At 48.0% G+C, this 13,342-nt stretch overlaps 1 protein-coding gene across 3 annotated transcripts in view; it reads left to right on the top strand.

Moving 5' to 3' along the window:
* The window catches only part of KDM5B (lysine demethylase 5B), a 197,397-nt gene that overhangs the window by 82,531 nt on the left and 101,524 nt on the right, over positions 1–13,342 (top strand). The window lies entirely within an intron of this gene.

Here is a 13,342-nt window from a genome sequence, read left to right as displayed (position 1 = left end):
TGCTCCAGCCCCCTAATCATTATTGTTGCCCTCCGCTGGACTCTCTCCAATTTATCCACATCCTTCTTGTAGTGTGGGGCCCAAAACTGGACACAGTACTCCAAATGAGGCCTCACCAGTGCTGAGTAGAGGGGAATGATCACATCCCTCGATCTGCTGGAAATGCCCCTACTTATACAACCCAAAATGCCATTAGCCTTCTTGGCAACAAGGGCACACTGTTGACTCATATTCAGCTTTTCGTCCACCGTAACCCCTAGGTCCTTTTCTGTAGAACTGCTGCCCAGCCATTCGGTCCCTAGTCTGTAGCAGTGCATGGGATTCTTCCGTCCTAAGTGCAGGACTCTGTACTTGTCCTTGTTGAACCTCATCATATTTCTTTTGGCCCAATCCTCTAATTTGTCTAGGTCCCTCTGTATCCTATCCCTACCCTCCAGCGTATCAACCACTCCTCCCAGTTTAGTGTCATCTGCAAACTTGCTAAGGGTGCAGTCCACACCATCCTCCAGATCGTTAATGAAGATATTGAATAAAACCGGCCCCAGCACCGACCCTTGGGGCACCCCACTTGATACCGGCTGCCAACTAGACATGGAACCATTGATCACTACCCGTTGAGCCCGACCATCTAGCCAGTTTTCTATCCACCTTACCATCCATTCATCCAGCCCATACTTCTTTAACTTGCTGGCAAGAATACTGTGCTAAAGTCCAGAAATAGCACATCCACTGCTTTCCCCTCATCCACAGAGCCGGTTATCTCATCATAGAAGGCAATTAGGTTAGTCAGGCATGACTTGCCCTTGGTGAATCCATGCTGACTGTTCCTGATCACTTTCCCCTTCCTTTAAGTGGTTCAGAATTGATTCCTTGAGGACCTGTTCCATGATTTTTCCAGGGACTGAGGTGAGACTGACTGGCCTGTAGTTCCCTGGATCTTCCTTCTTCCCTTTTTTAAAGATGGGCACTACATTAGCCTTTTTCCAGTCATCCGGGACCTCCCCCGATCGCCATGATTTTTCAAAGATAATGGCCAATGGCTCTGCAATCTCATCGGCCAACTCCTTTAGCACCCTCGGATGCAGCGCATCCGGCCCCATGGACTTGTGCTCGTCCAGCTTTTCTAAATAGTCCCGAACTACTACTTTCCCCACAGAGAGCTGGTCACCTCCTCCCCATACCGTGCTGCAGAGTTCAGCTGTCTGGGAGCTGACCTTGTCTGTGAAGACAGAGGCAAAAAAAGCATTGAGTACGCTAGCTTTCTCCACATCCTCTGTCACTAGGTTCCCTCCCCCATTCAGCATGGGGCCCACACTTTCCTTGACTTTCTTCTTGTTGCTAACATATCTGAAGAAACCCTTCTTATTACTCCTAACATCTCCGGCTAGCTGCAACTCCAAGCGTGATTTGGCCTTCCTAATTTCACTCCTGCATGCCTGAGCAATACTTTTATACTCCTCCCTGGTTATTTGTCCAATCTTCCGCTTCTTGTAAGCTGGTTTTTTGTGTTTAAGACGAGCAAGGATTTCACTGTTGAGCCAAGCTGGTCGCCTGCCATATTTACTTTTCTTCCTACACATCGGGATGGTTTGTTCCTGCAACCTCAATAAGGATTCTTTAAAATACAGTCAGCTTCCCTCGACTCCTTTCCCCTTCATGTTATTCTCCCAGGGGACCTTGCCCATCAGTTCCCTGAGGGAGTCGAAGTCTGCTTTTCTGAAGTCCAGGGTCTCTGTTCTACTGCTCTCCTTTCTTCCTTGTGTCAGGATCCTGAACTCGACCATCTCATGGTCACTGCCTCCCAGGTTCCCATCCACTATTGCTTCCTCTACTATTTCTTCCCTGTTTGTGAGCAACAGGTCAAGAAGAGCTTTTCCCCTAGTTGGTTCCTCCAGCACTTGCACCAGGAAATTGTCCCCTACACTTTCCAGAAACTTCCTGGATTGCCTGTGCACTGCTGTATTGCTCTCCCAGCACATATCGGGGTGATTAAAGTCACCCATGAGAACCAGGGCCTGTGATCTAGCAACTTCTGTTAGTTGCTGGAAGAAAGCCTCGTCCACCTCATCCCCCTGGTCCGGTGGTCTGTAGCAGACTCCCACCACGACATCACTGTTGTTGTTCATACTTCTAAATTTAATCCAGAGACTCTCAGGTTTTTCTGCAGTTTCATACTGGAGCTCTGAGCAGTCATACTGCTCTCTCACATACAACGCAACTCCCCCACCTTTTCTGCCCTGCCTATCCTTCCTGAACAGTTTATATCCATCCATGACAGTACTCCAATCATGTGAGTTATCCCACCAAGTCTCTGTTATTCCAATTACATCATAATTCCTTGACTGTGCCAGGACTTCTAGTTCTCCCTGCTTGTTCCCCAGGCTTCTTGCATTTGTGTATAGGCACTTAAGATAACTCACTGATTGTCCCGCTTTCTCGGTCTGAGACAGGAGTCCTCCCCTCTTGCAGTCTCCTGCTTGTGCTTCCTCCCGGAATCCCACTTCCCCACTTACCTCGGGGCTTTGGTCTCCTTCTCCCGGTGAACCTAGTTTAAAGCCCTCCTCACTAGGTTAGCCAGCCTGCTTGCAAAGATGCTCTTCCCTCTCTTCGTGAGGTGGAGCCCGTCTCTGCCTAGCAATCCTTCTTCTTGGAAGACCATCCCATGGTCAAAGAATCCAAACCGTTCTCTCCAACACCATCTGCGTAGCCATTCGTTGATTTCCACAATTCGACGGTCTGTACCCTGGCCTTTTCCTGCCACAGGGAGGATAGACAAGAACACCACTTGCGCCTTAAACTCCTTTATCCTTCTTCCCAGAGCCACGTAGTCTGCAGTGATGCGCTCAAGGTCATTCTTGGCAATATCATTGATGCCCACGTGGAGAAGCAGGAAGGGGTAGCGATCCGAGGGCTTGATGAGTCTCGGCATATGCTTCATGTGCTAGAGACTGGAATGCTTTAGCCAGCAGTGTTTGTTGGTTTCAGCCACTCCCTGCATAGTCTCAAGCTCCCTCTTCTTTTGAAGCTATGAAAGGGAGCAGAGCATCCAACCAAGCCTTGGTTCCTTTCACTGCTTTAAGTTGTGAGATAGAGCTGGTCGGCCATGTCCCATCTTGGCCACTCACATATTAGTTTATCTGTAAATAGATTAGTTTGTGGTAGTTAGGTTATATTATCATTTACTTGTTAGGTTTTTAGTTTAATCGTGTTTTGTTTTGTTTTTCCAGTGTCTGCTCAAAATTCCTGAGGGTTTTAAACTTTGTTTGTCATTTGCTATGAGCCTTAATGAAACTTCCTCTAATAGTCTGTATTGTGTGGGTGAAAAAAATGTTAAGAAAAATGTAAGGATTGGGATTGGAAGTCCCTTACCAGGCTTGAGCCAAAGAATCATAGAAGATTAGGATTGGAAGAGATCTCAGGAGGTGATCTAGTCCAACCCCCTCCCCAAAGCAGGACCAACCCCAACTAAATCATTGCAGCCAGGGCTTTGTCAAGCCGGGCCTTAAAAACCTCTAAGGAGGGAGATTCCACCACCTCCCTAGATAACCCATTCCAGTGCTTCACCACACTCCTAGTGAAATAGTTTTTCCTAATATCCAACCTTAGACCTTCCCCACTGCTGCTTGAGACCATTTCTCTTTCTTCTGTCATCTGCCACCACTGAGAACAGCCTAGCTCCATGCTCTTTGGAACTCCCCTTCAGGTAGTTGAAAGCTGCTATCAAATCCCCCCCTTACTTTTCTCTTCTGCAGACTAAATAAGCCCAGTTCCCTCAACCTCTCCTCATAAGTCATGTGCCCCAGCCCCCTAATCATTTTTGTTGCCCTCCGCTGGACTCTCTATAATTTGTCCACATCCTTTCTGTAGTGCGGGGCCCAAAACTGGCCACAATATTCCCAGATGTGGCCTCACCAGTGCTGAATGGAGGGGAATAATCACTTCCCTCGATCTGCTGGCAATGCTCCTACTAATGCAGCCCAATATGCCATTAGCCTTCTTGGCAACAAGGGAGCACTGTTGACTCATATCCAGCTTCTTGTTCACTGTAATCCCCAGGTCCTTTTCTGCAGAACTGCCACTTAGCCAGTCAGAAAACAGGCTAAAACTAAAACTTTCTCTTAGAGAAATCAGTTAGGCCTGCTTCAGACGCTCAAGGGACTCAGGATCCTCCCAGTTCGGGACAATTGTTAGCACAGATGCTTCTGCTGTGGCCTTAGCCTCTGCTCAGGCAGATGGGAGTAAACACTGTTTCCGAAAGGAGCTTAGGGATCAGGCCACAACTAAAACAGCTCCAAAAAACAGACTGAGAAGTCCCCCACTGTCTTGTTCTTGAAAGAGATCTGCTTCTAAAATGACCCTGAGTCTCTGTTGGCCCTCATAAAGAGGGAACCCTGAAGATCACTGGAGCCAATGGTGTCCGATTCTCTGGCACTGCACAGTTGGGTTGCTTCAGTAGCAGTTGTGCTGTCCTCTGTTCTGCCTTCTTAAGCTCCAGTATAAGAAGAAGAATAGCAAATATGGCAGGCGACCAGCTTGGCTTAACAGTGAAATCTTCGGTGAGCTAAAACTCAAAAAGGAAGCTTTCAAGAAGCGGAAATTTGGTCAGATGACTCAGGAGGAGTATAAAAATATTGCTAGAGCATGTAGGCGTGTAATCAGGAAGGATAAGTCACAGTTGGAGTTGCAGCTAGCAAGGGATGTGAAGGGTAACAAGAAGGGTTTCTACAGGCATGTTAGCTACAAGAAGAAGGTTAGGGAAAGTGTGGGACCCTTACTGAATGGGGGAGGGAACATAGTGACAAATGATGTGGAAAAAGCTGAAGTAGTCAATGCTTTTTTTGCCTCGGTCTTCACAGACAAGGTCAGCTCCCAGACTGCTGCACTGGGCATCATAGCATGGGGAGTAGGTGAGCAGCCCTCGGAGCTGGATGTGCACAAGTCCATGGGTCTAGATCTAATGCATTCAAGGGTGCTGGGGGAATTGGCTGATGTGATTGCAGAGCCATTGGCCATTATCTTTGAAAATGTCTGGCAATCGGGGGAGGTCCCGGACAATTTGAAAAAAGGCAAATATAGTGTCCATATTTAAAAAAGAGAAGAAGGACAATCCGGGGAACTATGGACCCGTCAGCCTCACCTCAGACCCTCCTGGAAAAATCATGGAGCAGGTCCTCAAGGAATCTGTTTTGAATCACTTGGAGAGGAAGGTGGTCAGGAACAGTCAACGTGGATTCACCAAGGGCAAGTCATGCCTGACCAACCTGATTGCCTTCTATGATGAGATAACTAGCTCTGTGGATATGGGGAAAGCGGTGGATGTGATGTATCTTGACTTTAGCAAAGCTTTTGATACGGTCTCCCACAGTATTCTTGCCAGCAAGTTAAAAAAGTATGGATTGGATGAATGGACTATAAGGTGAATAGAAAGTTGGCTAGATTGTCACGCTCATCGGGTAGTGATCAACGGCTCAATGTCTGGTTGGCAGCAGGTATCAAGTGGAGTGCCTCAGAGGTTGGTCCTGGGGCCAGTTTTGTTCAACATCTTTATTAATGATCCGGATGATGGGACTAATTGCACCCTCAGCAAGTTTGCAGATGACACTAAGTGAGGAGGAGAGGTAGATACGATGGAGGGTAGGGAAAGGGTCCAGAGTGACCTAGACAAATTGGAGGATTGGTCCAAAAGAAATCTGATGAGGTTCAACAAGGACAAGTGCAGAGTTCTGCACTTTGGAGGGAAGAATTCCATGCATGTCTACAGGCTGGGGACTCACTGGCTAAGCAGCAGTTCTGCAGAAAAGGATCTGGTGATTACAGAGGACGAGAAGCTGGATATGAGTGTGCCTTTGTTACCAAGAAGGCTAATGGCATATCGGATTGTATTAGTAGGAGCATTGCCAGCAGTTTGAGGGAAGTGATTATTCTCCTCTATTTGGCACCGATGAGGCCACACCTGGAGTATTGTGTCCGGTTTTGGGCCTCCGACTACAGAAAGCATGTGGACAAATTAGAGAGAGTCCAGCGGAGGGCAACAAAAATGATTAGGGGACTGGGTCACATGACTTTTATGAGGAGCGGTTGAGGGAACTGGGCTTATTTAGTCTGCAGAAGAGAAGAGTGAGGGGGGGGATTTGATACCAGCATTCAATTACCTGAAGGGGAGTTCCAAAGAAGATGGAGCTAGGCTGTTCTCAGTGGTAGCAGATGACAGAACAAGAAGCAATGATCTCAAGTTGCAGTGGGGAAGGCCCAAGGTTGGATATTAGGAAAAACTATTTCACTAAGGCCTTGTCTACACTACAGGACTATTTCGAATCTACTTAATTCGAATTTGTGGATTCGACCTTATGAAGTCGAATTTGTGTATCCATACTAAATACACTAATTCGAACTTCTGAGTCCACATTAACGGGGCCGGCGTCGACTTTCGAAGCGGTGCACTGTGGGAAGCTATCCCACAGTTCCCGCAGTCCCCGCTGCCCATTGGAATTCTGGGTAGAGCCCCCAATGCCTGCTGGGGGAAAAAATGTGTCGAGGGTGGTTTTGGGTAACTGTCGTCATTGAACCGTCAATCACGCCCTCACTCCCTCCCTCCCTGAAAGCGCCTGCGGGCAATCTGTTCGTGCACTTTTCTGGTCAGTGACAGCGTGGACGCCACAGCACTGCAAGCATGGAGCCCGCTGCGATCCTCGCCGTTTTCTCCTCCTCGCACTTTATCGTCCACCTCTTCCACATTCAGCTGCTGAGAAATTGGGCTACTTTTCAATGGTTCTGCAAGCACTGGGGGACCATAGGGGCCTTTTTACCAACATGAACGTCGTATGGCCGGGCAAGATTCCTGATGCGTGTGTTCTCAGGAACTGTGGGCTGCTCAGACGCCTGCTGGAAGGTAGTTTCTTCCCGTACCACGAAATAACTGTTGTGGATGTGCATTTGCCTATAGTGATCCTCGGTGACCCAGCCTGCCCGCTAATGCACTTGCTCATGAAGCCCTATACAGGCGCCTGGGACAGCGACAAGGAACTCTTTAAATACCAGCGAGCAGCGTGACCTGTGACTGTTCAGTTTCTTTACAGAGAAGCTGAACCTGCCCCTGTTTCTTTACCCAGTTACTGTTGACTCTCCTCTTCGGTTAAATACCCCGTTCTCCCCGTTTCCTCCACTTCCAAGACACGTGTAAAAATAAAATACATGTCACACTGTTACTGAGGAGAGGTTTCTTTATTCATGACTTTTCGTTAAAGGGTCGAAACTGGAACGCAGACTGCGGTGGGTAGGTTGTGCGCTGATGTAAAGACCGCCTCTATACTCAAGGAATGACAGGCTCCTGCTCCTACAGCGGTCCGCATTGCCGGACTGCTTGTTTCAACGGAGCCTGCCATCCCTCCTTTTTGGGATTCTGTGTGCGGGGGGCTATGTGGCCTTGTGGCGGAGGAGGACGGATACAGATTCCTCTGCTGCGTGACTCAGCGGTCCACGACAAGGACCGCTGTATAAGATCTGTACCCGCCCTCCCCCGCTAAAAAGTCACATCCCCACCGCCCACACAGAACCTGGAAACCACCTCCCATACCGACCACGGTGCCTGCTGACTGCACTGTGTGTGTTACCCGCTGCTGATCCGGCCCCCGTGTCTGTACCCTGCGAAAGGTGCCTGTCCTATGCAATTAGCAACGCACTTCCCCACGCACCCCATTCAAACACAGTCTTCAGTGAAGAAACATGACGGAAACAGTACTTAACAGCAAAGTATTTTTATTACTTAAGTACACAGTTATGGGATGGGACTGGGATTGGGACTTGTTTGAGTCCGGAAGGGAAGGACTTATGCAAACGTAGGGTATGAGAGCTTTTGGTTACTTGAGCACTCTGCTGGGGTGCAGTGACAGTATTCACGGCCCAGGGCGGGCATCCTCCTGGTTATTTAGGGTGAGGGGGGTATGTGACTCTGTGGCGGGGGAGGGCGGTTGCAGAGATACTGCCGGGGGCTCTGTCCTGCAGCGGTCCTGCAGAACATACACAAGTCGCCGGAGCGTGTCCGTTTGCTCCCTCAGTAGTACAAGCATTGCTTGAGTCGCCTGCTTGTGTTCCTCACGCCACCTCTCCTCCCATTCGCTGTGTGAGCGCTGGTACAGAGAGACTTTCTCCCTCCACTGCCTCTGCTGGTCCGCCTTGGCTAGGTAGCAGCCCACACATTCATCGAAAATCGTGTCCCTTGTCTTTTTCTTTCGCCGCCTAATCTTCGCCAGCCTCTGCGAGGTGGATGCTGTGGAAGGTCTGGAGACAGTGGAAGCTGTGAGATGGGAAACAGTTAGTTAATTCCTTGCAATGATACTTTTTTGCGAACAATTAACTGAGTCTAGGCTGTCTCTGTGAATTTTTTGTTGAGACCCCTGTGCCTGCTGTTGCACAAATCATTTGCGCGGTGGATTCTGGGTAAATGTCGCCAGTCTTTCCTTCCTCCGGGAAAGCAACGGCAGACAATCATTTCGAGCACGTTTTCCATGAAATGCCCTGGCACACGCCATAGCGTGGCAACAATGGACCCTATTTTGCCTTTTGTGTATGTCACCGTATGTGTACTGGATGCCGCTGACAGAGGCGGACCAGCAGCGCTACACAGCAGCATGCTTATGCTTTTGCATGACAGCAGCGATGGTTACCAGGCATACTGCACCGTCTACCATACCATGAACTGGTAAGAAGACGGTAATAAGATGGTCATGGTTACCTGTCCTTTTGCACTGCGCCATTTGGTGCTGTCATAAGTGCCCCTGGTCGATCAGCCAGGGGCGCAAAAGCAAAATTTGGGAATGACTCCCCGAGTCAATCCCTCCTTTTTGGGTATCTAAAAATAGAATCAGTCCTGCCTAGATTATGGGCAAGTGTACTAGAGAACCACTGTATCATACAACCAGAGACCACAGCTGCTCTCTGTCCAATTCTGCATAAATTTTGAGCTGAACGCTATTCACAGGGTGTGCTCCTGAAACAACCCCAGCTGTTCATTTCGTTCTTCCCCCAGCCTTCCTGGGTTCCAATACCATTGTCCCCCCACTTGTGTGATGAAGTAATATAGAATGCATGAATAAGACACAGGTAGTCGTTTGTGAGAAATGAGTGGAAGGAAGCCTCCAGCTGCAATGATAGTCCAGAGATGACATTAAGGGGTGTGGAGGAGGGAGCCACTCATCCCTCTGCTAGTCCAGGGGCAATTGAATCTTTTCTTTACAATGAAGGGTGGGGGCTGATGGAGCTCAGCCCCCTGTTGCAATGATGAGGACGGTTACCAGCCATACTGCACCATCTACCATGAAAAATTAGCAACAGGCGGCCTTGACCGACCTGTCCCAAGCAAGTTGGTATGGTCGTTATGGTTACCAGTCCTTTTGCACTGCCCCATATGCCAATAGGCTGATGATGAGGATGGATTTCCATCTTATTGTACCATCAGCCATCCATAGCGTGGGGGGAGCAAGGATGTTGGTGTTGAGTGCTGCACCATCGCGTCTATCTGCAGCATTCAGTACAGATACGGTGACATGTAAAAGAGTCAACAGAGGATTGTTTTCCCTTTAACTTCTGGGGGTCGGGGGGGTGCGTAAATTGCCGAGCTATGCCCCGACCCACCGCGGACACTGTGTTTGACCCTAGAAGCATTTGGAGATCAGCCAAGAATGCAAATGCTTTTCGGAGACAGCAGGAACTGTGGGATACCTTGCGTCCTCGTTCCCCGCTCCCTCCATGAGCGTCCATTTGATTCTTTGGCTTTCCGTTACGCTCGTCACGCAGCTGCGTGCTGAGTCTGTGCTATGCCGTCTGTCCGTTTATTTATTAAAAATACTTTGGACCAGGCGTAACGTAACATTTCTTCCCCTACTTAGATGCAGGAGTCTCCGAGCGAGATCACCGTGAGGACGGGCACTGAAGGAGATAGAGAGCGCATGCTGCGTGAAATCTAGCACGAACCACGGACCTATGCAGCCGTGCTCTGGGAGGCAGTGCTCCCTGAATACCGCATGAAAGCCTCGCGCGGAAAAGTGTGCTATCACGGAGCACCCAATAAGGCAGCTCTCCCCAGGAACCTCCTGCTGATGCTTATCGATTAACGGCAGGAGAGCTTCGTGGAGTTCTCCCAGGAGGATTTCTGTTCTATCACCATATATACAGAGACCTCCTTTTCACACACTTCAGATTCCTGTTATATTAAGAATAAAAGTTAACATGGTTAAAGCACTTACCGACTGATCCTACCCCTGATTCAGGATCCGGGTTCCTGGCCGGGGAGGGTTGGTAGGGGATCTCCGTGACGGTGATGAAGAGATCCTGGCTGTCGGGGAAACCAGTGTTGTAAGCGCTATCGCCTGCCTCGTCCCCCACAAACCATTCCTCATCTTCCCCGTCCGTGAACATCGTTGAGGAACTGTCCGTCGACACTGTCCCATCATCGGAGTCCATGGTCACTGGTGGGGCAGTGGTGGCAGGCTCCGTAGCGTCCGTTGGCCGCTTTGATTTTTTGGTAGGCTTGTCTGGGGTCCTTGATTTTCACGCGGCACTGCGTTGCATGACGGCTGTATCCTCTGTCTGTATCATGGCTTTGGAGACCTTCTCGTAGGTCTTTGCATTCCGTTTGTTGGAGCGCAGCTCCGAAAGCACAGACTACTCGCCCCCCACACCGATCAGATCGAAGAGTTCCCGGTCAGTCTATGCCGGGTCCCTCTTTCTATTCAGAGATTACATGAACTCCTCTGCTGGAGAGCTCTGCATTGCTGCCGGTGCTGCGGAGCTCGCCCCGATGTGCAACCAGAACGTCAGATTCAAACCGCCCAGACAGGAAAATGAATTCAAATTTTCGCGGGTCATTTCCTGTGTGGCTGGGCAGAGAATCCAAGCTCGGGCTGCTGTCCAGAGCGTCAACAGAGTGGTGCAGTGTGGGATAGCTCCCGGAGCTACTAAGTTCGATTAGCATCCACACCAAGCCTAATTCGAGCTAGCCGTGTCAAATTTAGCGTTACTCCACCTGCCGGGGTGGAGTACCAAATTCGAACTAAAGAGCCCTCTAGTTCGAATTAAATGGCTTCCTGGTGTGGACGGTTGAGCGGTTAGTTCGAATTAACGCTGATAAATTCGAATTAAAGTCCTAGTGTAGACCAGGCCTAGGAGACAAGCATCGGGGGTAGCCGTGTTAGTCTGTATCCACAAAAACAACAAGGAGTGGTACCTTAAAGACTAACAGATTTATTTGGGCATAAGCTTTCATGGGTAAAAATCCTGAAGAAGTGGTTTTTTATCCACGAAAGCTTATGCCCAAATAAATCAGTTAATCTTTAAGGTGGCACCGGGCTCTTTCTTGTTTTCACTAGGAGAGTGGTGAAGCACTGTAATGGGTTATCTAGGGAGGTGGTGGAATCTCCATCCTTAGAGGTTTTTAAGGCCCAGCTTTACAAAGCCTTGGCTGGGATGGTTTACTTGGTGTTGGTCCTGGTTTGAGCAGGGGATTGGACTAGATGATCTCTTGAGGTCTCTTCCAACTCTAATATTCTATGATGCATCAGATGAGGTATTTCCAGTAGCTGTAGGGAAGTGTCATTACCATTATACAAGGCACTGGTGAGACCTCATCTGGAATACTGTGTACAGTTCTGGTATCCCATGTTTAAGAAAGATTAATTCAAAATGGAACAGGTTCAGAGAAGGGTTCCTAGAATGATCAGAGGAATGGAGAAGCTACTTTATGAGAAGAGACTTAGGGGCTTGGCTTGTTTAGCCTAACAAAACAAAGGATGAGGGGAATTATGATTGTTCTCTATAAATACATATGAGGGATAAACACCAGGGAGGGAGGGAGAGGAGTTATTTAAGTTAAGGGCCAATGTTGGCAGAAGGACAAATGGATATAAACTGACCATTATTAAGTTTAGGTTTGAAATTGGACAAAGGTTTCTAACCATCAGAGGAGTAAAGTTCTGGAATAGCCTTCCAAGGGTAGAAGTGGGGGCAAAAAACCACCAACTTGTTTCAAGACTGACCGTGGTAAATTTAGTATGATTGAGATTGCCTACAATGGCACATGGCCAAGACATGACTGCTATTGGCAAATATCTCCAACGGTTGCAGATGGAAACTAGAGAAAGAGGACTCTGAGTTACTACAGAGAATTCTTTTCCAGCTGTCTGTGTAGTGGGTCTTGCCTATATATAACTGATTGCCAAGGAATTTCCCCCCAGGTCAGATTGGCAGAGACCTTGGGGTTTTTTTGCTTTCCTCTGCAATGTGGGGCATGGGTCAGTTGCTGGTTTGCATTAGAGTGAATGGTGGATTCTCTGTAACTTGAAGTCTTTAAGTCAAGATTTGAGGACTTCAGTAGATGAGTCAGAGGTTATGAGCTTATTACAGTAGTGGATGATTGAGGTTCTGTGGCCACAATGTGCAGGTCAGACTAGATGATCATGATGATCCCTTCTGTTCTTGAAGACTGAGCGTGTGAACACAGTGCAATCTTTCTCCAATGGAAATGACAATTCATAATATTCTTGATGACTGTTTCTTTGAAAACTTCAGGTCTTTCAGTTAATTCTCTGCATGTCAATTTGAAAGCTGTTTTGGCTCATCATTGCCCAGTTTAGGATTATACAGTCTTTTTTTCTCATACTTAGGTGATTTTTTTTTAAAGGTCTTAGAATTTTCCCCCTTATGCAGCATCCTACTCCTTTTGGGATCTCACTGTTGTATTAAGAGGATTTTCAAACCATTGTTTTTTGTTCCTTGTTGCATTTGTCCCTGAAAACAGCATTTTTTAGGGCTATTACATTTCTCACATAATGTGATTGATTTGCAAGCACTTATGGCAGGGTATAGTCTACGATTTCCTACAAAGTCTAGATTATTCTCGGACTGTACCCTAAATTCCTTCCTAAAATGCTGTCTGATTTTTGTTTAAATCAATTGATACATTTACCAGTATCCTTTGTGAAACACAGTCAACCAACGGTAAAGCTGCAGTGCACACACTGGATATCCTTATGGGTCTGGCCCTTTTATTTGAAAGGATAAAATCATTTAGATCATTCCCAAGGCTTCCCCCCCCCCCCATTGCTGAAAGATCTAAGGGTCTCAGGCAGTTGCAACCCAGATAATTTCTAGATGGGCGTCAGGTCAATTTACCGCTCCCTGAGAACATTAGAGCACATTCAACCAAGGCACAGGCAGCCTCATTTAGAGGTGTTCCTTTAATTGCTATTTGTAGGACTGCCACCTGGGGTAATAAATGTACCTTCACAAAACATTTACTCTCTTGTGGAGGCAGCATGTCCAGATGCTTGATTTTTGGCAAGGATGCATT

The sequence above is a fragment of the Mauremys mutica genome, chromosome 4 (assembly GCF_020497125.1).
Source record: "Mauremys mutica isolate MM-2020 ecotype Southern chromosome 4, ASM2049712v1, whole genome shotgun sequence".
Classification (NCBI taxonomy): domain Eukaryota; kingdom Metazoa; phylum Chordata; order Testudines; family Geoemydidae; genus Mauremys; species Mauremys mutica.
Note: the sequence above shows the minus strand (reverse complement) of the source record. Positions and strands in the feature narration are given on the sequence as shown.